Raw genomic sequence first — 24,606 nt, 5'->3', positions numbered from 1 at the left:
CAACAACAACGAATATTCGTTGAGAAAAATATTCTCGTGTTAATTGTTATTTGGTGTCGCTATAAATATCCATGAACCCAGTGTAAAAAAAGAAATAAAAGGGTCGTCAGTGTCAAATAAGTGGACAATATATAATTGACAACATCTACATAATTGGAATTCTCAGCGGTGCTCGGTTTTATTCTTACCTGACGTTCTCTGCTTCTCTGACACGTTCGCCAGGAAATATTTCTGTAGGATTATGGCAGGTAGAGGACGCGCGTGTTATAACATCGTTCTATGAAACATCAGATGTTAGCTGCTGGATAATTTTAAAGATGTTAGTTATTCAAGACGCGTTGCTTCGGGGATGAGGACCGTAGACCAGGTGAGTGAAGGTATCCTGCTTTTGACCTCATGAATATGGAGCGGTTACCTGTGTCGCCAGTGTGCAGGTGCTTCCCTGTTGACCGTTTCAGTTTGCGGCGCGAAACTGAAAGTAGTCGGTGTATTTCGTGCGAAATATAGAGTAATTTTGGTGTTTTGGTAGATTAACCCCTTGTCGTGTTATTTAGTTTTGCTACTGAGATCGTGCGAAATGTAGAGTACTTTTGGTGTCTCGTTAGATTAACCCCTTGTCGTGTTATTTAGTTTTGCTATTGAAATCGTACGAAATATAGAGTACTATTGGTGTTTCGTTAGATTAACCCTTTGTCGTGTTATTTAGTTTTGCTACTCAGATCGTGCGAAATATAGAGTACTTTTGGTGTTTCGTTAGATTAACCCCTTGTCGTGTTATTTAGTTTTGCTATTGAAATCGTACGAAATATAGAGTACTATTGGTGTTTCGTTAGATTAACCCCTTGTCGTGTTATTTAGTTTTGCTACTCAGATCGTGCGAAATATAGAGTACTTTTGGTGTTTCGTTAGATTAACCCCTCGTCGTGTTATTTACTCTTACTACTCAGCTCGCGCGAAATATTTCTATCAGCAGTTAGAAGAAACGCAAAGAAATTGTCCACTTTCCGTACAAATTTACGTTCAAGAGAATATATTGGTAATATCAAAATTGCTTTTTCAAGTCATTTCGAAGCTCCGATCACCGGAAATTTAGTTTCTATAGAGGAATTTCGAAAGGTCGATCTATCTGCTTGATACTCTCAGCGTCATTGGATTCAAGATTGAATCCTTCATCGAACGTCTTCTTGAATCTTCTTCGGACCTATTTCGAATCTCTTTCGGATTTCTAACTAGATCTCCCTGAAATTTCTCTCGAACCCCGCTCGAATCTTTCCTAGATTTCTCTTAGATCCCCTTTGAATCTCATTTGAATCATCCACAGATCTCATACGTTCTCGAATCTCATTTGAATGATCTGCGAATCTCCCTAGAATCTCCTTCAGAACTGTCCAGAATTTTCTTTGGCGTCTCTCAAATTTCGCTCGTCTCTCCCCGAGATCTATCTCGTCCCTCCGCGATAAACAACTCGAGCGGTAATTGAATAGCGTAGAACGAGAAGTAAAACATTGAAGAAACGTCGGGCAACGGACCGGAAAATGCTCGCGATTCAGTCGAACGGTTCGAATATAAAGCACCGGTGGAACCATCAGCCCCGAGCTATCGTTCGATGGAACGCCGGAACGGAAACGCGAGGAAGAAAACGCGTCGCCGCTCGTTTATTTCGTTTTTATCCGGCCGCTGTAAATAACGGCGGCCCCGATTCAGCCATCCCCGAAGAATCCCAATAAACCGATTGATAAAGAGTCATCGAGACAACGGAGATCGATGCAAATTGCCTGGAAAAGACAGCGCCGCTCGCGGGGCGGAGGGGGACGCACGCCGGGAAAAATTCGTTGAATCCTCGCGACAGCGGCCGTCCGTGTCTCGCTTTCAGCCACGGGGTCCCGTGGGTGTTTCGCGCGATCGCTCTACCGTTCCCGGCCACTGAGCTGTCTCTCGTCGCGAATAATTCTGACAACTCGATCGCGGCACGACAGAGACGCGAATTCGTTCGCTCGATGCTGTCACAGTTAATCGGTGAAAGTTTCTGTTCGCGGAACTGGAGATGGTTTGAAAGAGTGCAGGGTGTACGAGAAATTAAGGGGTGAATGGAGAATGTTTGTAAAGCCATAGGAGTGTAGGGCATGAGGGAGATTAGGGTGTGAATGGAACGTGTGAAATGACCGAGCGATAGGGATCGAGTGACAGAGCTTGAGAGATCGAGGTATTAATGAAGAGTGTTTTGGGAATCGACGGTTAACCCTTTGCACTCGGAAGTATTATATAGAAATAGTTAACAGAAATATCTTGTGATTTGTTATGGATGGTCGAGCGTGAGAGACGACGCTTTGGGAACAGAGAATGGAGCACGTGAATTTTTTAGGTGAAAGGTTAGAGTGCTAGTGAGAAGGGTGCACGTGTAAGAAAGACAGAATGGGGTGTTTTAAAAGCGAGTGCGTGGGCGAGAGACATTTGCTGCGATACATTCGGCGCGAGACATTTCTGAGCGAGACTTTTGTGCGATACTTTAACGTGTGATCAGCGAGCGAGCGTTTAGAGGTCAGTACAAATATATTTAATTGTTTGGATTTATTCGAGATTTAGGATTGTTTGGGATTGTTTGGATTTGTTTGAGATTTAGGATTGTTTAGGATTGTTTGGAATTCTTCGAGATTTAGAATTGTTTGAGATTGTTTGGATACAAATAAATACTTGAAACAAAAATTGTAAGGTATAGAGATAAATATATGGTGGTTGTATTTTTGTTCACATTATGGGGATATTACGAAGCTTCTTCAATGACAATAGATACTTTGCTTTTCGATTTTAACGTTGTATATAAGAGAAACAGAATTTATTTACATAAAAATTGTTATTTTCCAAATGAAAATCATTTTGTATACCACGGGCTACTCAACACATTGGTAACCTTCAATCTCCGTTATGCAAATATTCGAATTTCGGGGGTTTGTCCACAGGAGACCATACGCGCCGTCTACTTTCGGGTTTCGTTGTCTTCCGCCATTTTCACGAGCGGGAAGGTAAAACTGCGCAGTCGGGGAAACGAGGTATCGCGTGTTTTGAAAATTGTATGAATCTCGTCGAGAGAAAGACACGACGGAAGCGTTCTTTCGTTAAAGGAAACCCTTCGGGACAGGGTCCGATGAGTTTTCTCGTCGTGCATAGACAATCCGGTGGCATGATTGAGTTAAAACAAACTTTGCATCGAATAGAATGACTGAAATATTCAGAGCGAAGAATGTTTAATTACTCTGCTGTCCTATTTCATTTATTTAATACGCGATTCATTGATACAGTTAATCAAACTGAGATTGAAAAGTCGATTCTCGTTTTCCATAGGTCCCAATTTATTCGTTCCATACATCACGATACGTATAAATAAAAACAACAATTTTTATTTATATTTATTTCAAAGTCTACAGGAATCCAATCACTTTCAATATTCACTTGTTAGAGTACTCAACTGTGCAACGCAGTGACCAGAAAGAGCTACCAAAATTGAAACGTATATACATCAACGAAATGAAAAGAGGAATAATGAAACGAAAATTTAAAAATCATTTTTATGGGTCACCTATCAATTTTCACCTTTAACGCGAAATGTATCTTCACTTTTCCTGTTATAACTAGTCGAACTGGTTATAAAATAAACTGGTTATAAACAAGTTAGATGATAAATCTGTTCCAGTGGAATCAGGTATAAGAAGGAAGACACAAATTAAAGAATTTACTAATCGGATAATATAATGACTGATCTGAAATTAAATTGACCAAAGGAAATGTAGAATGTTCAATCACATTTTAATTAGCCTGGTTGACCCCTTGCCGTACAATGACGAGCGAGACTCGTGATGGAGATTTCTACACTAATTTAACAGCAATCAATGTTCATTACCCACGGATCAAAGCAAACTATTTCTGTTATCAATGAATTATCTCCAAATGAAATTTCCGCTTAAAGTAGAATGGACGATTTTGCTGCTTTTCTTCTGAATTGTCGATAGTCAAATATTACGAGAGCTTAGTAGCGAAAGTAAATAGTACGTCAAGGGGTTAAGTTTTAACCCTTTGCACCTCGAATTTTTTTACATTTTTTCCTAGATAACCCTGTGTTATTACATTTTACTTCCAATTGTATTTGAAAAAATATTTAGTTTAGAGATAGCAGTGCAAACGATTCATCTTATTAATAATATTGAAAATAACATAATAATATAATCTATTCGAAAAATATTGTGGTATTAATGGAATTTAACTATGTTTTATTTAGAAAAAAGGAATGGGTCAATTCTCAGGAAACTCTATATACTCACAGCTTTCACAAACTTATCACATGCGAATTATTTAAAAAACTTAGACTTTCAATATTCAGATTTCTAACTCCTTAATTACTAAAACTACAAAGTTATGCGTATTCAGTGATACATAAAGAATCGATATTTCTCTGTCAATCCGAAAAAACTATTCAACCAATTCAAATTTCTAACTGCTAATACGTCCGGTGCCGCGTGTACATGTGTTAATTTTTGTATATTTATGGTATCCCCAGCGAAAATGAAAAATGCTATAACATTTCTCAGATCTCTTATTTTCCTTAGTGTAAAATTTGGATGTGTGAAAAATCTAATAATTGTAGGGTAATTTCTTTAAGATTCATTGAAACATCCAATAATATTCCTGGTGCAATATTAGTATAAGTTACAGTACAATATCTTGACAATCAAACACACCTGTGAATAAAACTGATGTCGAATCACGTTCGACATAGAAGGTTAACAAAGGGTTAACACACGTGTTTTTCTCTTCTTATTGTTCGCGTGTACCTGCTCTAATCCACGTACCCGAAAGGTCACGCGAGAATCGTCAACGTTTGACAGAGGTTCTGGGAAAAAATCGGGTAAGAAGGGGAAACGAAGCCGGAAGGACGCGTTTCGTCGTAGACCTGGCTCAGTCCTCGCGTTTTTCGCGTACGACGCGGATGCTCGAGAAACTGGGTCGAATATTCGCGGCCCCGGGTTTTCTAAAGCCGAGGTTCCACTCGCGGAAGAGGTTCGAGCGCTAATTAAAGGGGCCGGCTCACTGCCTGCGAACCTTGCCTCGTGTTATCTCGCACCGTGACACGTTCATCATCGGAGATCTCGTTGCATCTTCCGATGACAGTGTTCTCTTCTGCTGGAGTAATTAACGGTGAGCCTTCTTAGAGTAACTACTGAGAATTTCGTGGTAATTAGAAGCAAATTAATCAAGTACCTCGCGAGTGTGTTAGTTTCTTATATGGTAATTCATGGTAATTCCGTTTGAAGTTAGTATTGGTATGATTAAACGGTTTTTTAATTGTAATTGGATTATTATCTATGTAATGTTTGTTGAAGGTATTGACTATATTTTATCAAAGCCTTAAAATTACAGTTTACCTTTTTCTATTGTAATAATTAATTTATTTTATGTGAATAACGAACGAAATGATCAAATATATTTCAAATAAAAATCTGAAACTTTTATTAAAGTTTAGTTTACTTTTACTGTAGTTTATTAAAGCTACTGTTTATAGTTCTTCAAAGCCTCAAAAAAATTCTATTAACTCTCCTACAATAACAAACTCCAACCAATCTCATATCACCAACAAACAAAACACTCAAACATTCTGAAAAATAATGTCAATTATCAATACTCCTTATTAAAACTATTATCTACATTTCAAGCTTTAAAAAATTCCATTAACTCTCCCACAATACCAAACCCAATAAATTTTATACCAATACCAAACAAAACACTCAAACATTCTCAAACAAAACGTCAACAATTATTAATACTTTATCGAAACTATTGTCTACAGTTCATCAAGCCTAAAAAAATTCCATTAACTCTTCTACAATAACAGATCCCAACCAATTTCATATCAACAACAAACAAAACATTCAAACATTCTCAAACAAAATGTCAACAATATCAATACTCTATTGAAACTATTATCTACATTTCATCAAGCCTTAAAAAAATTCCATTGACTCTCCACAATACCAAAGCCAACAAATTGTACACCAATACCAAACAGAACAATCAAATATTTCCAACAACAATCTCAAGGAAAAATCCTGCGAATATCGATGCAGTGACAGAAATAGCGACCATTGACGTCGCTCGGAGTCTCAGAACGAGAAGATATCGAGCTCCGAGCGTGTCGAAGCACTCGTCGAGTCTGACTCCGCGAGGAATTAATAATAGAAGACTCGTTATCCTCGTGTGCTCGGTCCCGCACGAGCACCGTGAGACCGTTCGCAACCTGGTAGCTCCGACACACAAGCTTCGTTGTCCTCGTTCCGAGCGGAGCCGGAGCAGCTGCTTTCAACCCTCCACGTAGTCGTCGATTCTCGCGGCCACTCTTCCACGGTCTTACAAGAGCTTCTCTTGAAATACATATTCCGTGACCTTCGTGCCGCTACGCTGCGAATTTTTCCCTCCTTTTCACTCCCCTCTTAGGTGTCCTCTCGGCTCCCCGTTCGATCCGTGCGGGCCACTTGAAGATTTCTCATGTTTGCGTACCGTGTCGCGACTTAGGCGAGCGCATGCCAGTGTTTGACGATGTTGGATACTTTAAATATTGTGCTTTAATACATTTCGGATCGAGGTTAAGATTAGGGATTAACACTGGAATTAACAGACGGGTCAACACGATCTATTCCTGGTGTATACGTTTTGTAATTGTTAACTTTGAACTCTGTAGGCTCCAATATTGCACGATAAGTGTTTCTAAGTGGAAAATTTTTTAGTACAGAAGGTTAATACTATCGTAAACATTTATATAATTATTTTTGTTATATTCTTGAAGAATTTTAATTTTCTTCATCCCCTAGAAATATCGACTTTACCAAGCCTCTGATTCGTTAACACTATTTCTACCGAAGGTGTAAAAAGACACCTTTTGAAGATTAATTTGACCCTTTGAACTCTGTAGGCTCTAATATTGCACCAGGAATATTATTGGATGTTTCAATGAATCTTAAAGAAACTACCCTACAATTATTAGATTTTTCAGACATCCAAATTTTGCACTAAGGAAAATAAAAGATCTGAGAAATTTTCTGGCATTTTTCATTTTCGCTGGGGATACCATAAATATTAGTTGCAGTTTGAAGTTTGCTTGAGAAATTATTGACACTTGTGATGGAATTTTCGATATTTTGCTTTTGTTTTGAGTTAGAATCCTGTATCTCAAAGGGGTAAAGTATATTAAACATTTTAATTCTGAATTATTTAATTTTTTAAAAGTCAACTGGCTGAAAATGATAAAGAAGGTAGATAATAAATTTGTGTAGCGAAAACAGAAACAAAAGGAGAATTGGGAAACTAATTAATTGAACAATATAGGAATTGATATTAAAATTACTCATACGATTGATGTTAATAAAGATGCTGAAAATTGATTAGCACATTCATTCAATTCATTAACACGAAATTGGCGTGTACCACACGTGATACACGTGGCACTGAACTTGTTAATGAAATTGATTTAGCAGCATGTAAACTGAATTTTAAATTAATCAGAACCCCAGTGGATGCACCCTTAGAGTTTCTATAGGGCAATCTGAAAAAGTCTATTTAACTGCTCGATAGTTTGTGTTGAAGAAAGTTTGCGCTGGAATGGAGGAATTTTTTATGGAGTTGAAAAAGAAACTTTGTTTTTCAGTATGCTTCCGTGTGGATTGAAGTGGTGAATAATTAATTCGATACGGTTAGATTTAATTAGAAAATAAAACCTTCGGTTTTAATTATATTTCTGTTTGAATTGTAAATAATTCAAGAAAATTAGATTTGCAGACAATATAATAAACAGTATCCTCCAATTTAATTATTAATTCCATTTCAAATTTAACAATACCCTAGGTAAATTTAAATTTCCACCCTTCAAGAAGATTTTACCCCAAGGTATTCCGAAATTTCCTCACTTTATGTTCCCGCCAGATTTGATATAAACAATCAGGTTGTTACAAACCTGGCGAAATTTTACTCTGCTTTTGTTTAACGACATCGTACCGGCTTATTGATAAATTAGGATTAAAGCGTCGCTTATAAAGTAATTGCTTGTATCGGGTTAAGCGTACTCGAATTCATCCCCGTCTTACCCCGAACCGTAGACGTTCTCCCTCCGAAACGCAACGGAGTTTCGTCTTACTCCCCGATTCTATCCGGGGCTATTAATTACCCGCTCGTTCGCCGAGCTGACTGTGTTATCCGCGGATCGGCGTGTTCGCCTCTCGAAATACAAAAGCTATCTCTGTCTGCCTCTCCATCCCGTCTTCTCTGTCATTCTGTTTCTCCTCCTCGCACTCTATCGCTGTGTTCCTCTCGTTCTCTTTATCCCTGAATCAATTCTTCTTTATTTCACTCTGATTTTCTCTCAGTCTCATTCTCGTTACTCCTTAATCTGTAACTCTTTATTCTACTCTCCCATTTCTTTATCACTGCCCTCATTCCTCTCGTCTTCTATTTGTTAATTTTTTTTTCTAGTTTTTTCTCAGTCTGATTCTCATCATTCCCTAATCTGTAAGTCATTATTCTACTCTCCCATTTCTTTATCACTGCCCTCATTCCTTTCGTCTTCTATTTATCAATGTTTAACCCTTCACACTCCAGAGGTTTATCATTAGAAATACTCAACATTTTTTAATCAAATACCAACTTCATTCTTTCAAACTGACTTGACGAGAAATCGCACGTAAATTAAAGAAAGAGGCTGTTTTATTTTAATATCTTACATGTCGATGCATTGTACAAAGTTTAATATTAAATGTCAAACTCTATAATTTTTTCTAGTTCTTTTTCAATGTTCTCCTCATTATTTCTTAATATAACTCTTAATTTTATCGCCCCATTTCTTCATCACCGCTCTCATTCTCCTCTATTCCTTATTTCTCGATTCATCCTATCTCCCTCATTCCTTCTCATTACTTCACTTCTCATTCTCATTCATTTCCTCCCACTCTAATTTTTCGTACATTCTTCAATACTTATCTATTCTTCCTTCTAATTCTCTACATTTTCACCCACTTTCCCCATTCCTCCTCGCTCTCTCATTCTCCAAACCATTCTCCCACTCCTCGTCTCAGATTCCATTGTCTCCCCTCTCCGCTCGCCCCCGCCCCCTGCGCCTCGTACAGGCGCGAGAACGAGGGTTGCAAGCAGCAAACACCGAAGATAAATAGGCAGATAGAACCCGGCGAACGGTCGGCCGGACAGATAAATGTGTAGGTCGTGTTTAGAGAGAAAGACGACCAGCCACAGTAGAAAGCGGCCAACAGGAACAGAGGGAAGGGGGAAGAGAGGGGCGAATAGAATCATCGGGATAGACAGAAAAGCCGGGGTTGGGAAATAGGTCCGGTCGATTCCAACTGTAATTGGAAGAATCGATTTGTTGCGATGCCGGGCGTCGCTCCAGATTCTCTCGCGTGCCTTCTAATGAATTTTCAGCGGAATGCCGGCTCCGCCCCCCTTCCATCGGCTCTCGCCCCCCACCCTACCCGGTTGTCGTTCGTATTTCATGCCAGAGGAAGGAAGAGTATCCCCTTTCCGATCGTAGATAGAGGAACTGCCTCGAACATCGGGTGTTCCCGTGGCCTTTTGTCCCACGCTCGTTCCCGGAGTCCAGCGCGGCGTTTTGTTTCGCGGTAACGATCGAATTTCCCGAATCACTCGCGCCCCACCGCCGCCTTCTCTCGTTAGTCGCCGCGAGGGATTACCTTCTGTCCTTGTTCACGGGGAATAATTATGTAGTATCTAGGATATATTGCGTAGGTTAAAGTATTTTTAAGAAGAGCGAATGTGAGAATGAGTGTGACTGAAGGACAGGCTGTGAAACGGTCGAGGGAAAGTGGCCTGCACAACGTCACGGACCCAAGACAGGGCCAGCTTTCCAGGCATCTGAGTGTTTGCGATGAGTGCGAGTGAGGAGAATGCTTGTGGGGAGAGAATGATTTTTGGGGGAGAATGTCTGTAAAAGAGTTCGTGGCATTGAGTTGTATTTTTACGTGTTGTCCGTATTGTTTCCTTATTTCATTGAATGCTCCCTCTTTCTTCAGCTTAATCCTTTGCACTCGAGAGGTGACTTACCACTAGATTTGAGACAGTAAAAGTATAGTCTTATATATAAAAACTTATATATAACATATTATACATTGCCTTTTAAAAATTTCTCTCAGCAACTTACTTTACTCGAACAAAAAGAAAACGAACGGTACAATTTGTAATTAATCATATGACATCTTTTAAAAATTTCTCTCGTGAATTTGATTTACTCGATTAAAAAGAAACAGAAAGATACAATTTGAAATGAATCATATATCTATTAAAAATATCCTTCATCAATTTGCTTCAGTGGAATAAAAAGAAAACGAAAAGTACAATTTGCGATTAATCATATGACATCCATTAAAAATTTCTTTCGTCAATTTGCTTCGCTGGAATAAAAAGAAAAAGAAAGATAAAATTTGAAACGAATCATGATATCTATGATACGAATAATATCTGGATTATAGAGTCAACGAAGCTCAAAGTATTAACATTACACTTGCTACTCTCCACGCAGAACCGAAATTTGACTCGCGGAACCTAAAAGCTAACAAATAAAACCGCTGCTCGTAATTTCCGCGCGGGTGCGTCGCGTCGATCGTAAACTGGGCCCGAACACTCTCGCGATCAATGAAGCAGACCCGTGTCCAGCTAATTCGCAATAAAAGCTTCTCGCCGCGCGCTTAATTAAACATGGACGCGGCTGGGAATCGCGCGAGCTTTTACGACGGCGGATTTTCCGCGGCCGCGCGACACGTAATTATATCGAACGCCACGCAGTCCCGTTCGTAGAGCATCGTCGAGTGGTTCGCTCTGCTGCGTGAGCCTCTACAACCACGAATAGTGGATTTATTTCGCTTAGAATAGCTTTGGATCTTGTGGATGGCTGATCAGATATGGTTTATACTACTTGGTTTGTTGTTTTTATTTTATTTTTGGAATTTTTACTTTTTGAATAGTAGGAGGTCGTGGTTAGGTCTTGGACTTGCTTAGAATAGCTTTGGAGTTTGTGGATGGCTGATCAGATAAGGCTTATACTACTTGTTCTGTTATTTTTATTTTATTTTTGGAATTTTTACTTTTTGAATAGTAGGAGGTCGTGGTTAGGTCTTGGACTTGCTTAGAATAGCTTTGGAGTTTGTGGATGTCTGATCAGATAAGGTTTATACTACTTGTTCTGTTGTTTTTATTTTATTTTTGGAATTTTTACTTTTTGAATAGTAGGAGGTCGTGGTTAGGTCTTGGACTTGCTTAGAATAGCTTTGGATCTCGTGGATGCCTGATCAAATAAGGCTTATACTACTTGTTCTGTTGTTTTTATTTTATTTTTGGAATTTTTACTTTTTGAATAGTGGTAGGTTTTGGTTAGGTCTTTGATTTACTAAAAATATCTTTGGTTCTCGTGGACGTCTGATCATAGTAGGGTTTATACTACTTGTTCTCTTATCTATCTCTTATTTTTGAGATTCTGTGTTGAATAGATGGAGCTAAATGTAATGTGAACGTGTATCCAGGTTAGCAATTGTTGTGTGATTGTTAATAAGGTCATGAGTCAATCATGGTAATTCGTAATTAAGATTGAGAGTAACTTCTGTAATTTCACATACAGTTCATAGCAGTCTGCTGTCTACTATTATATCTTCTCCTGATTTCCTAATAATACATGAAATTATACAATGTTAATGCTTTCACTATTATTGCATACCATCTCAATCACAATCTCGTTCCAAAACTTAATTTCAAAATCATCCCTTAAACACAACTCATCTCTACTCGCAACCCTCCCAAAAATATTTCATTTGCGTGCTCGATAGTCGATCATCAACCTCCCTGTCACTACAATAACCCCACAACCCCGAAAATTCCAAGGTAACGGGATCCGCAACAAAAATCTTCAGCCTCCAAACATTTCAGATTTGTGGTCGAGTAAAGCCCCGGTTGTCGAACAAATGAAGAGATACTCGAGGCACCGTCTTGTCGAGCAAGATGCGCCGCGGAGACCTCGTATTTCTTCCATCCAGCGAACGGCCTGCGCCCTTATCCAGACGCGAGCCTATACCTTTTACGGCTGGCCCTTCGAGCAACCCGTAAATCCTCGTAAAGCTATTTTTACGAGTTGATTGAAGTCGGCCGTGCCTCGAACTTCGCCTCCCTTCGCGACACCGGTGCTCCTTCGCTGTCGTGTACCGGGTGTACGGTGAACGTTACCGTTCAACCGACAGAAATAATCCGAGCACATTCTTCAACGATCAATTAGGAAGGACGAACACGCGTGACAAGAAAAATTATTCAATAAAGTGCACGATATACAATAAAAAAATTACTTTCGATAAGAATACCATTCCTCATCAAAAGGAAATTATTATCGTAACAAAGTAGGCCAACCCTTTGCTCTCGGAAGTTCATTTCTAGAAATGTAAAGTATTTTTCTCTGAGATATAAATGACATTCTTAGAAACTAACAAATGGGGAATCGTATATAAATTAAGAAACGAAGCTATTTTTTTCTATTATTTTACATATTGACACATCAGGCAGAGTATGATGTTATATATACGACTATAGTTTTGCTGTATTGAGCGCAAAGAGTAATAAACTCTGTCATTGTTAAATCTGTAAATTTCCAGAGCTTATGTCTTTACCATTACACGTGAGACGTCCAAAAAACAATTTCTATTATATTTGTCTATACAAGTCTATACAACTCCTTAGCACTCCAGATGGTTTTGTAATCTATCAGCAGCTATAACTAATTTTTATGGTATCCCTAGTAAAAATATAAAATACTATAACATTTCTTAGATCTTTTATTTTCCTTAATGCAGAATTTCCACGCGTGAAAAATCTAATAATTGTAGAGTGGTTTCTTTAAAATTCATTAAAATATTTAATACTACAACTGGTGCAATATTGGAGCCTACAGAGTTCAAAGGGTTAATATTCATTCCTAATACAATTTGCCCTTTTACACAAAACGTTCGAAATTCTCGTGGCAATCGTGTTAAAGCCTCCACATCGAAACGGACGGCTCCGCAAACATCGCTACAAGCGACGTCACCTTTTCGAAAGCTCGAACCCATCGCTGCGAGTTGCAACGCGCACGGGGCCCTTGACGCGCGCTACATGCGGGCGCACAAGGCGAGATTTATCGGCGTATCAGCGTTCGGGCCACTTGCGATCGAGAGGGGACGCGGCCTGGTTAGGCGAGCTCGAGCGGGAACATCTGTCAGCGACAGTGGTTTTCGATCCGCGCAGAGCGGTCCGTCCGATTGGTCCCGCAGCGGTTCGCGATAGTGTACATGGCACGGCGGCGTTTAAGTGCGTCGAATCGAGACGAAATCGGCCAGTGTTTCGGCGGACTCGATTAGCGACGGAAGGCCGCGGCCGCGGAATAATTGCTAATCAACCGCGCGGCCTGCCATCGGGCTGCGCGGTTCCGATGCCGGCTGATAGCATCTGCGGACCCGGTGTCCGAGACCAGCCGCGGATAATTGGGAATTTGTAGGGCTTTATTGAAATCATTTGCCGCTGCGGACCAGCTGGGTCGCTTCGAGACTCTTTTGAGCGCGGAAGGTAAGGGAATGTTTCTGTTTTTTCTTGGTTTTCTTGTGGTTGATGCGTTTCGATTGTCTATGGGTGGATTTATGTTCGTGTGGTTGGTTGGGTGAAATGGGGTTGGAGTTTAAGGGATTGTTTTAATTGATTGAGATTGATTGATTTCGTAGTGCAGTGAGATTGTGTGTCAATCTTGGAATTGATTGGTTCCTGGGTTCGGATATTGGAGCTGGTGTATCCCCGGCAGATTGGAAGTGGAACAGATTTCTTCTACTGTCTGCGGTGTGCTTCGAGTCAAGCTGCGTACATCTACGAGCAGGTGCAGTCTGAGCAGGGAACTTTGGACTACTTGGTTACTATATTTCGAGATGTACTACTTGCATCACTTCTGATAAAGTTACAAGTGCTTGTGCTTAGTGCAGTGTACTGTATTATTGAAGTTATGAACTTTATTATGTATTGTATTATGTGTATTTAATCTGAGATGAATAAAATATGATTTTTTATTTCAATTTGGTACTGTTTCTTTCTCCTTTACCTTGTACTTTAAGTTAAATGTAACTCCTATCCCACGAGCGTAACAAGAAAAATGAAATCTACAGTAGTTTAAATAAAAAAATATGAAAAGGTGTTAATAGAGTTCTGGAATTGAACCTTGGAATCCTAAAATGAAAAAGTAGAAAATAACGAGATTTGGCACTCTAATTCTCAAAAAAGGGGACTTGTGAGGTACTTTTGAAAATTGGCGGGCCGGAGAATGTTACAGTTTTCGAATACCTCCTTAATCATTATATTCTCCTAATACAAAGTCAGATTTTCGAGATTCGTTTGAAAATTGGCGGGTTGGAAAATGTTACGGTTTTCAAATACCTCCTTAATCATTATATTCTCCTAATACAAAGTCAGATTTTCGAGATTCCTTTGAAAATTGGCGGGCCAAAGAATGTTACAGTTTTCAAATACCTCCTTAATCATTATATTCTCCTAATACAAAGTCGGATTTTCGAGATTCGTTTGAAAATTGGCGGGCCGGAAAATGTTACGGTTTTCGAATACCTCCTTAAATATCATATTCTCCTAATACAAAGTCAGATTTTCGAGATTCGTTTGAAAATTGGCGGGCCGGAGAATGCTATGGTTTTCGAATACCTCCTTAATCATTATGTTCTCCTAATACAAAGTCAGATTTTCGAGATTCCTTTGAAAATTGGCGGGCCGAAAAATGTTACAGGTTTCGAATACCTCCTTAATCATTATATTCTCCTAATACAAAGTCGGATTTTCGAGATTCCTTTGAAAATTGGCGGGCCGAAAAATGTTACAGGTTTCGAATACCTCCTTAATCATTATATTCTCCTAATACAAAGTCGGATTTTCGAGATTCCTTTGAAAATTGGCGGGCCAAAGAATGTTACAGTTTTCGAATACCTCCTTAATCATTATATTCTCCTAATACAAAGTCAGATTTTCGAGATTCGTTTGAAAATTGGCGGGCCTGAGAATGTTATTGTTTTTCGAGTACCTCCTTAATCATTATATTCTCCTAATACAAAGTCGGATTTTCGAGATTCGTTTCAAAATTGGCGGGCCGGAAAATGTTACGGTTTTCGAATACCTCCTTAATCATTATATTCTCCTAATACAAAGTCAGATTTTCGAGATTCCTTTGAAAATTGGCGGGCCTGAGAATGTTATTGTTTTTCGAATACCTCCTTAATCATTATATTCTCCTAATACAAAGTCGGATTTTCGAGATTCGTTTGAAAATTGGCGGGCCGAAAATTGTTACAGGTTTCGAATACCTCCTTAATCATTATATTCTCCTAATACAAAGTCGGATTTTCGAGATTCGTTTGAAAATTGGCGGGCCGAAAAATGTTACAGGTTTCGAATACCTCCTTAATCATTATATTCTCCTAATACAAAGTCGGATTTTCGAGATTCGTTTGAAAATTGGCGGGCCGGAAAATGTTACGGTTTTCAAATACCTCCTCAATCATCATATTCTCCTAATACAAAGTCAGATTTTCGAGATTCTTTTGAAAATTGGCGGTTTTCTGAATGTTATTGTTTTCGAATACCTCCTTAATCATTATGTTCTCCTAATACAAATCCAGAATTTCCAGGATACTTTAAGTTTCCACCAAGGAAAATGTTATTGTCATTATAAACAACAAACCGTTATTATTGTAAATCTGCAAGAAAATGAAACTCTAACTCCTCTAGCCCATTAGAATTGCCTGAAATATTGAAGTAGGTTATCAAGTAATAAAGAGACTTTATTTGTATAAAATAATTATTCTTTATTTCTTACTAATACACACACATATACACGCAGTATCACAAAACAGTCTACAATATCGCATAAACAGTATAATTTAATAAAGCTTGCAAAATAGATACGTATAAGTGACAGTCTAACAAGGAGAAAATAATATCGTTCTCCATAAGGCGCAAGTGTCCAGGGATATTTGTAATGCGGGAGTCAACACGCTATCCTTCCTCGTTGCTCAAGTAGTATGAGGAAGTCCCCAGGCAGACAAGTGGAATAGGAACCGTCTGCCAGGAACAACTAACAGGTTCAAAGCGGGGCCGACGTGTCTAACACGTGTACCGAGCAGCTACACGCAACTGAAGTGTCTCTTCACTTTTAACATGATGCAACCATTGCTTCAAATGCACCGACCTCGGTGTCCTCTTATCTGCTTGCACTAGGGGTCTCCTAAGTTGATCCTAGGAATCGAGCCTTGTCGAGAGAATACTGTCACGAGCTAATCCACCTCCAGATTTTCTCAGAACCTGTAACATAATTTAACATTCGTTATTATCTATTCAAACTGTTCAGCGTGCAAAATAATTTTTTAACTTTAAATTTCAAAGTTGATTATATGTACGCTTCGAGCAAATTAATGGCATTCGAATATTTAGGGTTGGGGAAAATCAGTCATTAACCCTTTGCACTCGAAAGTTTCTCACTGGAAATATTCAACATTTTTTGACGAGGTACAGGGGGCATTGTTTGAAACTAATTTAACGACAATTCACAGGTAAATTAAGCAACAAAGCTATTTTAGTTATTTCTTTAGTTATTACTTTTCTGTTATTAATCATTAACCTTTGAAGCAAACGTAGACACAGAATAAGCATGAAAATTGTCTATTCACAATAAATTATTAACGATAGAGTAGTATCGATGATAGCTAAGCAATAAATCGTAGGGCGAGGGGTTAATATAGTTTGCATTTCGCTGGGAAATATAACATTTTGAAATATGTTGTTACAACGTAACACAAACGATGTGAAATAATTTACGATCGCATTGTCGTTATGCTCAAGATTGAAGCTACACGCATAGAATATCAGAGACTAATGTGTAAGCTGATTGCTGCTCAATAAGCAGCACTCGATACACTGTTATCAAGAGTATCCTCAGACACATTAATAACGTGTCAACAATCACTAGCACAAACGACGACTGAGCAAAGCTGGAGGTAGCAGTTTCCTTTATGCAAATTACCAGAACCCCCACAGAAACCGCAGGCAACCAATAAATCCATGCTGACGCATCAACCACTGATATCATCGGCTCTAAACCTTCCTGAACTTTCTCCACGCGTAACCACCGATCAAACTACGTGACCCTGTTCGACTAACCCCGAGACACTTTAGAAAATGCACTACAAGTTTGGACTCCTATAGAAAATTAACCCATTCGCTGCCAAGGAATTTCAATATGTTGTAACATACAGGTTTTCGAATAAACAAATTTCGAGTCGAGTCGTTTCTTATTATTTTCTGATAAAACATCAATGATATGCTTTACAACACTAACATAAAAAAATACCTTGCATAAATTAAGTAACAGAACTATTTTATTTCGATGTTCCATGTGTTGATGCATCATATAAAAGTTTAATATTGTATCATTTTCATGGGTCAAATCAAATGGCGACTGGAAGGCACCTCTCGAGTGCAAAGGGTTAACCCTCTTAACCTCTTTTTCACTAGAAATATTCAATATTCTCTAATGAGATACAGACGATGTCCTTCGTAACTAATTAACGAGAAAACATATATAAATTACGAAGGAAAGTTACTTTACTTCAATATTCCATATATTGATGCATCATACAAAGCTAAATATTATACTTTATAATTTCACAAATCAAATCAAGTGGTGACTGAGAGTCACCTCTCGAGTGCAAAGGGTTAACCGACGAAACACTCCGTGAAACACACGGTTTCTCAGTCTAATAATTCTTCGGCAGCAACCCCACACTTACGAGACCCTGGAATCACCAAAGAACTCGGCCAGAGCCAGCAGTCCGGCGACAAATTAGCCCCCAGACCGCCCATAGATCAATACACTCTCGATCCAAGTCAATTTATAGTCTCTCCCCCGAGCGAATTATTTCGAGGCAGGGGCGCGCGTGTGCACACGTCGAAGAAATATTTCCCGGATACTTGTCCCGGGCACGGTCCCCCATCTGTCGCCGTAACAGTTCGCAAAGTTCCGCGGTCTACATCCGCGGCACGTAACGAAGTTTCGGGTGCGAGTGTAGCTCGGCCGCCGGAACAAATATTCGGTGGGCATGACAGGTGGTGGTTACATTGTGCTGGATCAAAGGGGTGGGGACTGGAAGGAGGGGCGGAGGGGCGGGGCGGAAGGTTTCGGGAGCTAAAGAACCGCGGATTGGGACAAGCACGTTCCATTTCGGATCGCCCGGGATTATATCGTATATTTATTGCGTTGGCCAGTAGTTGTCCGAAGTTGACCACTGGATCGTGCCAGCGATCCTGTGCGGCAGTGGTGCTCAAACTGGGTAGAGGAAGGAATGGAGTTGTTGGATCTATGAGTTAACAAGGGACTGAATGAGTAGAATTTGGGAAGCCTTGTTTTGAAATTTTTGGGAAGGTAATAGGTTGGGGTTTTGAGAAGTTATTGGAGATATTTAGTACCTGGCGAAGTGCATTGTTATTGAATTGTTAGATTGTTAGATGTGGAGCTGTTAGATCTATCAGTTAGGAAATTACTGAATGAGTAAAATCCCTGAAGCCATCTTTCGAAATTGTAGGAAACATCGAAGGTGTTTCTTTGAGAAATTATTACAGACATTGATTTAGTAACTAACGAAGTGAATTGTTACGATTTTAATAGTCTTTTAGAGTTACTACAGAAGAACTTGAGAAAGTTAATTTGATTCATTCTATGGGATTTAGGATATAATAAATTTGATGTGACATTGTTAGAGGGTGTTAAAGGATGACAAGATTCAGCGAAGACAATAGATTAATGAAATATGAACTATGACAATACTCAATAAGTCTAACGATGTTCACTCAGTGATTGACACTCACAGACTGTGCTCTCACCTTCATCCAGCACCCTTATAAATTCACCCCCTTCTCCTCTCACACATAGAAATCTCCCTCTTCTTCACAGACACATCATAACACTAACCATACCATCACTACTCCTACCATAACTGGTCAAATAACTGATTATAAAATAGAAATGAACAAAATAGATGATAAATTAGTGCAAACAGAAACAAAAGGAAGGATGGAAATTAAGAAACCAATTAACCAGACAATATAGAAATCGCTATAAAATTCAATGAACAAAAGAAAACGCAGAACTCGAAATCATTTGGTCAACTTTCAATCGCAGAAGACTCCTAAAGAATCTTTCTTATTATTTTCATTGTCACGTTAACCCTTTGTCAAAATATTCCTCAAATAAACTATATTATCACGTTACTTTCAATATTATTACTAAGAAGAATCATTTACACTGCTCCCTATAAACTGACTATTCCTTCAAACTTCAAATCAAATATAATAATACAGAGTCATCGAGGAAAAAATGCAAAAGAAATTCGGGGTGCAAAGGGTTGACTTCGCACTTCTATTCTTTGTCAAGATACTTTTCAAATAGATTAGATTACTATGTCATTCTCAATATTATTAGTAAGAATCGTTTACATTGCTCTCTACAAACTCTCAATTTCCTCAAACACACTTCAAATCAAACATAATAATACAGAGCTAAGAAAAACTGCAAAAGAAATTCAAATTCCAAAGCGGACCGCAACAGTTTTATAACTACAATTTTATATTCTCATAATTACACCTCTAGAACTACACCATTTCCACCGAAAGCTTGACAACCACTGACATAATATACATCATACCCCAGCTCGGGACACGAAGTTGAACGGCGGCCAGTATTTGCCTAACTACCCGAACTTTGGGGAACGAAGGTCGATCCCGGACCTTTTGATTCGGGATTCAGCGCGCGCAAGCTGCGGCGCACTTAAACGTTCCTCTGGAAACGCGATACGCGGACCCTCGAGTACGGTGGACCATAAAAACCTGGCCGGACGTTGCACGCGTTATTGCGGGCCTTCGCGCGAGAGGGAATCCCGAGGGATGATCGTCACGCTCCACGTGCGTCGGGTCTGCGAGGTTGTCCGACTGCGGGTGTTTTATCATGCAACGGGTTCCTGGGAGGTGAAGCCTGTCTTTTGACGCAAGGAATCCAATCAGGCTGAACGAGCTGCTTCCAGCGGTAATGGCGACCGCTCGCGCGCAGCGCAACGAGTTCGAAAGCGAGAATTATTTAGGAAACTGCCGGCAAATGGCTGGCAACCGTGTTCCTGGGAAGCTTCGCGACGCTTGATCACTTTTGGTAATGGATGAATTGCTCGAATGTCGGAGTTTCGGTGGAAGTTTTTGTATCTCGAAGACTGAGAAATGATTTAACAGGTGCTTGTTTATCATTTATGGTATTTTTTTTTAATTTTTATTGAAGAATAGTCGAGAAATGGAAACGTAAGGAAATAATGTGGAAATATATGAGGAGTCAGCAGAAGCTTGAATATAACTAATTTATTATTTGAATAATTTGGTGGAGTATTAATTAGTGGAACAGTGAGACTACTTTCAACTATGATCGATACAACTACTTTGTCGCTAATAATTCTATATCAATCTCCATCCCAAAGTAGTGTTGAAAAAATTCAACATCCGTCAGATTGACGAGTTTCGTAAATCTAAGAAACTGAAAATAAGTCACTCTGGTTGCTCGGTAGATTTAGGGTTAAAGAATGTACGGATACTGAATTTTTTCAACATCACTTAGCAACAGTTTCCGTCGATGTTGATTCGTGCAATTGTGCGAATACGCGTTGCAATACAGTTTTGAAGTTACAATTCTGGCGATTTGTATAGACGAATAGTTTTCTAGGAACAATAGAATACATATGTTTGTTGAATCATGTTGAAAATCTTCACCACGACAAGGGGTTAACGTGAGAAGGATGTTCGATCAGTTTTCAATTAGTTTGCAGTAAGTCGAAGGATTTTCCAGACGGTAGAGGGAGTATAAAGTAAAAGACAGACGACGCGATAGATGATTGTACCTTGTTGCGAAGAGTCTTTAATGGCGACGGTCGGACCGTAAAATTAGGTATCACGCCGGAGGAATGAGTTTCGCGTGGGCTAGAAAGGTTAACTGGCAATCTAAGTCCCAGCGGGTTCGGAACTCGACGGATTCAGAAGCCGAGAAATTGGAACGTCGCGAGGATTAAAAATTCAAGTGGACCGCAGCTCTTTTCCGCGCATTGGCTGGCCCGATTTCCGAAGCTAATTAATCGCGGCGGATGCTTCATGGGTGATTTTGAAATAGATGCTTACAGTTAGGAGTCAGATTAATTTATTTTCATTTTCTTAGACTGGGAGCTATAACTGTAAGTTCATCGAGAATTGATTTATATTTCAGTTGACGTGCTGAGGTTCTTTTATACTTTAAGTATTTAATCTTTTCAATTCTCTTTAATTCTCTAATCTCTTTAATTGTGTTTATTTGACTTTATTTTCAATAACTTCAAAAGGAAAAGCTGAGAATTTAATGATTCTATTGTCAACCAACATTCAATAAAATTAACCAAAACTTGAATTTTTCTTAATTACATTTAATTCTTCATTCTCAATAATTATAAGAAAAATCTAACAATCGTTCGCCCCATCTAACAGTTCTACTGTCAACAAAGATCCAATAGAATCCACCAAAACCTAACCCTTAGCACTCCAAGTTGTTTTGCAATCTATCAGCAACAACAACTAATTTTTATAGTATTCCTAGCGAAAATGAGAAATGCTATAACATACCTTCTTAGTACAAAATTTGGATGCGTGGAAAATCGAATAATTTTAGGGTAGTTCCTTTAACATTCTTTTAACAATATTGGAGCCTACAGAGTTCAAAGGGTTAAATTATCCTTAATTACCTTCAATCATCTTAATCCCTCATCCTCAGTAACTAAAAGAAATCTAATTACTCATTCCCAATACTTCTAGCAACCAAGATCCAACAAAATCCAGCAAAACTGCCCTTAACCTCTTGGCCTATCATACATCTCTCAACTCTGGTCGATACTTTGTCATTAATAATTCATTGGAAAAAGAGAAAAATTCAAAGCATATGTTACACCTATATTTCCTTTAAGTATAATACTTGATTACAAAGGAATAACATTCACTTTGATTTCGAATGAACCGAGTAATACCTATATTAGTCGAACCACGTTGAAAATCTTCACGAGCCTAACTCGTTCCAACTATCTCCAACCATCGCCCCAATAACTCCAAACCTAAAAACAACCCTTCATTCTAACAACTCTACCCAATCAAAGCCCACTGAAACCCGGAAAACAATCAACCCAGTCCAAACCTCAACCTCTCGTTTCCCTGAACTATTCCCGTCTCAACAATCCATAAGCCCAAGGTTCGCGTGTCGAGGGTGCACGCCGCGCCGATAATTCCCAGCTGCACCGCGGTATGGCAGAAGACAGCCTCCCTTAACGGATCAGCGATATGCGTCAGGCATCGACGCGCGAACGCGTCGCATAAGTCGAGTCCACGGTTCACGGGGACAAACCGCGCGGCCGTCCGCAAGCCCGCAGCAACCCTTTGAACCCGAATTCTAGAGGTGCGCGTCGGACGATCGTGAAATTAGGAATCGATTCGCCACGTGTGCCGGGCGAAAATCGAAAATTTTATTCCCTCCTCTTTATCGGCGTCGTTCCCGGCCGCGATACGCAGGATTACCGAGCGAACGACGGCGAACGACGACCCCTCTGGCCCGCTATCCGGTAAAGTTCCCTTTTTTATACGCTGTAAACGTTTATTCGCCGCGCTGTAAACGCGTTCGCCGCGGCGGACAATCGAGCCGCGCTCTTGATAACCCCGGTAATATCGCCACCGTGAAATTTCTTTGTTCGCGAGTACGCGCTGGCGAGACTCCATAGAGTTCTATGCGGCTGAAGTTTATTTCTTTTTTTTTTTGCTGCTGCTGCTGCTGCTTGCGGGAGATGATTGTACGGGGAGTTTTGAACGTTGGCGGGATTGTCGCGATGGCTCGTCGATAAATGGGCCGCTCCTCGTGTTGTGCTGCACTTTTATTCGTGCTTGCCGTTATCGTCGCGGGGATCTGATAAATGCTTTTGTGATGCTTCGAGGGAACTGTATTTATTGCGCGAGCTGTGGATTTCAGGGGGATTGGATTCTGTGGAAGTGGATGTTGAGTGCGTTAATTATTTGTTTGTGGGTTCTCTGGTTTCCGAGTATTGTGAGTTGCTAGTTTTAGTGTTTTAAGTAGTAGTGTTTTGAATATTATTGTTTTGAATACTGTTGTTTCAAATGTTATTATTTGGAAATGTTGTTGTCCTAAATATTAGTATTCCAAATATTATTAGTTGTGGATATTATTATTCCAAATATTATTAATGCAGATATTATTATTCCGAATATTATTAATTGCAGATATTATTATTCCGAATATTATTAATTGCGAATATTATTATTCCAAATATTATTAGTTGCAAATATTATTATTCCAAATATTATTAGTTGCAAATATTATTATTCCAAATATTATTAATTGCAAATATTATTATTCCAAATATTATTAATTGCAGATATTATTATTCCAAATATTATTAATTGCATATATTATCATTCCAAATACTATTATTGGGAATATTATTAATTACAAACATTATTGCCCCAAATACAAATATTCCAAACATTACTAATTGCAAATATTATTACCCCAAATACTGATACTCCATTACTAATTAAAAACACTATTACCCCAAACACTAATACTCCAACCATGATTAACTACAATTATTATTACTCCAAATACAATTATCCCAAATCTCACTACAAACACTATTCTCCCAAACATCATTAATTCCAACTACAATTATCCCAAACACTACAATTCGTAAATCCTACTTCAAAGTCTACCCCTCAAAATCATATCCATATCAAACCAAACACACCAACAATCCTACTAATGCAACATGCAGCACAGCCCGCGAAGAATCACCCGCGACCTCAAAACCAGAGACAACGAACGGAGAAAATCCTCCGTGCAGTCCGTGCGCAAGTGGAAAACCAACGGAGAACGGTCCGATCGATCCTCCGCGTATACAGATCCGCGGAAATCGGAAACCGGCGGCTCGATTGAAGCCGCCCCGACCGCGGAACGTTTGAGGAAAGGGGTCTGGGTTTGGCTTTCCCTTGAAACTTCGCTCTTTTTCGTCCCGGTCGATTCGCAGCTAGCCGGCTTACCGATCTCCCGACGACGAGAAGCCCCGTCCCCGATGAAAGGAGTCGCGGCTCAAAGACTACGTCTTACCGGCGATCGATCGCGACTGCGGAGAGAATATGCCATCGGCGGCCTGTGACCGTCTTTCCGCGGCTCGAACGTCTGCGTTTGACTCGAGCGATCCCGCCGTATCAGCACCACCGCAACGATCTGATTTTTTTCGGCTGCATCCCTCTCCCACCTCCTTTTTCCTATGCTCCCGGTTTTTCCCTGTTTCTCCTGTATTCTTCATACCTTTTTCTCATTTCTTTTCCTTTATTTCTCCTTTTCTTCTTGGATTCCTTTACTTAATTTATTTTTGTTATTTC

The 24,606-nt window shown here is 39.4% G+C and overlaps 1 protein-coding gene and 1 long non-coding RNA gene across 3 annotated transcripts in view; one reads left to right on the top strand and one right to left on the bottom strand.

Moving 5' to 3' along the window:
* The window catches only part of cpx (synaptic transmission protein complexin), a 474,092-nt gene that overhangs the window by 102,694 nt on the left and 346,792 nt on the right, over positions 1–24,606 (top strand). The gene's annotated exons all lie outside the window — the stretch shown is intronic.
* LOC116431585 (uncharacterized) overlaps positions 15,928–24,606 on the bottom strand; it is a 114,151-nt gene continuing 105,472 nt past the window's right edge. For both annotated transcript variants that reach the window (XR_004235974.2, XR_004235973.2), the window contains one exon: positions 15,928–16,419. This is a non-coding gene — a long non-coding RNA (uncharacterized LOC116431585). The remainder of the gene's footprint in view (positions 16,420–24,606) is intronic.

The sequence above is a fragment of the Nomia melanderi genome, chromosome 13, assembly GCF_051020985.1.
Source record: "Nomia melanderi isolate GNS246 chromosome 13, iyNomMela1, whole genome shotgun sequence".
Taxonomy (NCBI): domain Eukaryota; kingdom Metazoa; phylum Arthropoda; class Insecta; order Hymenoptera; family Halictidae; genus Nomia; species Nomia melanderi.
This window is presented reverse-complemented; position numbering and strand designations above follow the sequence as displayed.